Source organism: Entamoeba histolytica, genomic scaffold, assembly GCF_000208925.1.
Source record: "Entamoeba histolytica HM-1:IMSS scf_1104750518855 genomic scaffold, whole genome shotgun sequence".
Lineage (NCBI taxonomy): Eukaryota > Evosea > Mastigamoebida > Endamoebidae > Entamoeba > Entamoeba histolytica.
The window spans coordinates 13,745-17,394 of NW_001915025.1; the positions used below are offsets into that span (position 1 = coordinate 13,745).

At 19.9% G+C, this 3,650-nt stretch overlaps 3 annotated features.

Annotated features, from left to right (window-relative positions):
* Nucleotides 1-1,297: 1,297 nt before the first annotated feature.
* Nucleotides 1,298-1,819: a repeat region.
* Nucleotides 1,820-2,630: 811 nt separating this feature from the next.
* Nucleotides 2,631-3,259: a repeat region.
* Nucleotides 3,223-3,650: part of a repeat region that runs on past the window's edge.

Below are 3,650 nucleotides of genomic sequence, written 5' to 3' on the forward strand. Positions count from 1 at the left end.
AGAAAATAATACCGCAAAATCAGAACCTAAATAAATAAAATGAGAAAGTGATAAATGAGATATGTTTATTATTATATCTGTGTTACTAGACACAGCAGAATGAAAAGAATATATATGAATAAATAGTGTTGATTATACTAAATAAATTAAATTAAGGTTTAATAATTTTTAACCTATTATTCATGTGAGAATAATAGTGTTGATTATATTAAAAAAAGAATAAAAAGAATTTTAAACAATTAACATTGTTTTGAATTTCAATCAAATTTTTACACAAAATAATAAAACAATGAATAAAATAATATAGAATGTTTTTTCCAACATCAAATATTTAGAGACATGTTTGTATCGTGTTGATCAAATGTTGTTGCTATATCCATAAAGAAGTTCATGAAGAAAAGAAGAAAACAAAAGTAGATAAATATCAACAAAAATTAATGGAAATTTTTAATGGAATAACTTGAAAATAATAAATTTCTAATGTAATTTAATGAGTCAAAAAGTTCAATTGTTATGATAATACACAATGATAAGATTATAGGAATGATGATACGTGTAATGTCAATAACACTAATTAATGTAGAATAAGTTAAAAAAAACAAAATATTAAACAAGAAAGGAATAACCAAATAAATAAAAATAAAGAAATTACAATGAAATAAAAGAATGAAATATATAGAAGAAATTAGTTATAATAAACGAGAAGTTGAAATAACTGAAACTAAATAAATTATTCTTCCTAAAATTAACAAGAAAGAAGTGAAAGAAATGAATAGAAAACAAAATTACCAAAATTTTTGTGTTTGTAAAAGAAGATATTGAATTTATTGATTAAGAAGAACTAGAAAATAAAATGTCAATAATATTCATCATAAAGAAGAAATAATTAAAATAATAATAAATATGCATAATTATTGAACAATATCAGAAAGATGATATGATTTTATTTCTACAATACAATTTAATGAAATAATTTAAAAACATAAAATAAATTAAATGAATTTTTATTTAAATTTATTTTGAATAATTTAATATAAAATATAATAATTTATATTTTAAATAAACAATAATTTAAATAAAATGAATAATAAATTAAATAATTAATTTATGAAATATGAATATTAAATAATATTTTATTCATTGAAACATTGATTATTTATCATTCTTTTTATTTCATTTTATTTAAATTACATTATTCTCATTATTATTCATTTCATTAATTTATTAATATTTAATATTTATTTATTTTGAAAATACAACAATGATTCATTCTTTCATTTTTTTCTTTGTTTATATATCGAAAGTGGCATGTCTAAAACACCACACAAACCCTAGTACAAATTCAAGCATCGACACTCCCAGTTATTTTCTGGTTATGACGGTGTATTTGAATTAGAAATGTATTAGGTAAAGTTGCAAAGGGTGTAGCAAGATATTATGATAGAATATTACATGGTGTAATATAAGGAAGTACTAAAGTGTGGGTAAGACTAAAAGAAAATTAAACATAATAATAAGATGTTAATGAAATACTCTCTTCTCTCATTCATAAAATAAAGAAAAAAGGAAAAAGAAAATGTTTAAAATTAAGATAGAAAATAAACAAAAGGTTAAAAAGAAGAAATAAGCAGAAGAAGGATGAGAAGAAATTAATAGGAAAAAATAAAGCAAAGAAGTGATTTTCTCAATTTGCAAGAAAAACATAAATGATAAGTTAAAGAAAAAGATTACTCTTTTTTAAACAGCTCAGGGATTAATCTCGGCTAAACTAGGAAGAATATATGAAAAATCTATTAACACTTAATTAACTAATTTTGATAATAAATTTAATCATTTCTTCTTTTTCAAATCAACATTTTTCATGTTTCTTTTTTATTGTATCAAATTATATCATTTAGTTATTCATTATACAAACTCTTTAGAAATTCTTTTATTGGATAAATATCAGATATAACTTTAAATGGAGACTGAAGATTATTAGAAAGGTTGTCTACATTAAAATTACTTGTTAGTATAATTCATTGTAGTTTTGTATTTTTGACACTTTCATCAATATTTTGATTATTCTCTTTATTAATTCTATCATATCCATAAATTCGAGAAGTACCAATAATATATACATCACTTCTGTCATTCTCTGAAATCATCAAATTGTTTTGTTTCTGAGTTTAATCAGCATTTATATTGAAAGTATTTTTTAAAATAAAAATAACAAATGAACTTATACAATTATCTGTTTCTTCAATATAAAGTAATTTTATTGGTTTTTCTAGTAATTTCATTATATAAATTTATTAGATGATTTTAATTTCTTTTAAACACTCTAAATAATTTAATTGGATATAAAAATAAATAGAAAATGAAAATATAAACAATAAAAGAATTCAACATCATTCTTATTCATGAAATTCAATTTCTTTTTTTTCAACCAATAATTAAAAATTTAATTTATGATTTTCTTTTTAATTTCATCATTTCTTTCTTGTTGATTGTTATTAATATTCTATTATTTAACATATGTTTAACTTCTGGTTTTTATAATTCATATTTTAAATCCTTTTAAACAAATCATTTCATTATTTATGTTATTATTTTCTTTATTTCTTTTTTGTTTTATTTTATTGAAGATATTTTCCAATGCAGGATATAAAACAAATTTTAATACCATGAATATTGTGTAAATCATTTGTGTATTGTAAAGAAAAGAAAACATGTCATAGAAATTCAATGTCATATAAAAAGAATGAATATCAATAACAATAAACGGCATAATAATAATAATGGTAAATGAAATACAAAGGAAAAAGGATTAGAAGATGAAAGACACACAAAAAAAAAAAACAAATAAAAACAAGATAAATACAATAATAATAATAAAGATTATACAAATAACAAATATAAATGATTAACAATAAATGATATACAAGAAAGAATAAAAAGAATAACAAGTGAATGGAATGAAGGGGAGTATGAAGAAATACTAAAAAAAATATGAAGGTAAAAGAAAAAGAAGGTATGATATTCTTCAAGAAGTATATTCAATAAAAAAGAAGAAGATAATTGAAAAAAATTAAGAAGAAATTAAAGAAAAATACAAAAGACATTAAAGAAAATCCATTAAAACAAATGAAGAAGAAATTAAAAACAAAAACCAATTAAAGAAATAAAAGAAAGGTGTAAAATTACAAGAATAATAAATAACAAACAAAGTACAAAGAAAGTACAAGAAATACAACAAAACAAAGAAATAGAAAATTAATTGAAGTGTTGTATTGTTTTGCAATTAATTGGTTGAATAAGAAATTATATAAGAAAATAAGATGGGAACAAATAGAAAGTATAATAAAAATGATAAACATCAATGTCAATAATGAAAAAGAATATATTAAATATATTAAAATATCACATAAAATAAAAGAAAGCACTAAACGGTACATTAAAGTGAAAGTAAAAGATATAATAGAAGGAAGAGTAGAGTGTGATTCAATAATAAAAACAACATATTAAAGAATAACTCTACAGAAATTGATGAAGAATACCTTAACACTCTCATCAATAAAGTAAAAGAAATGAAAGTAGAAAAATGTACTAACATTAATTACTACTGGAAAAGAAAAGAAGCTGACCGATTAATAATGGAAATTAATAAT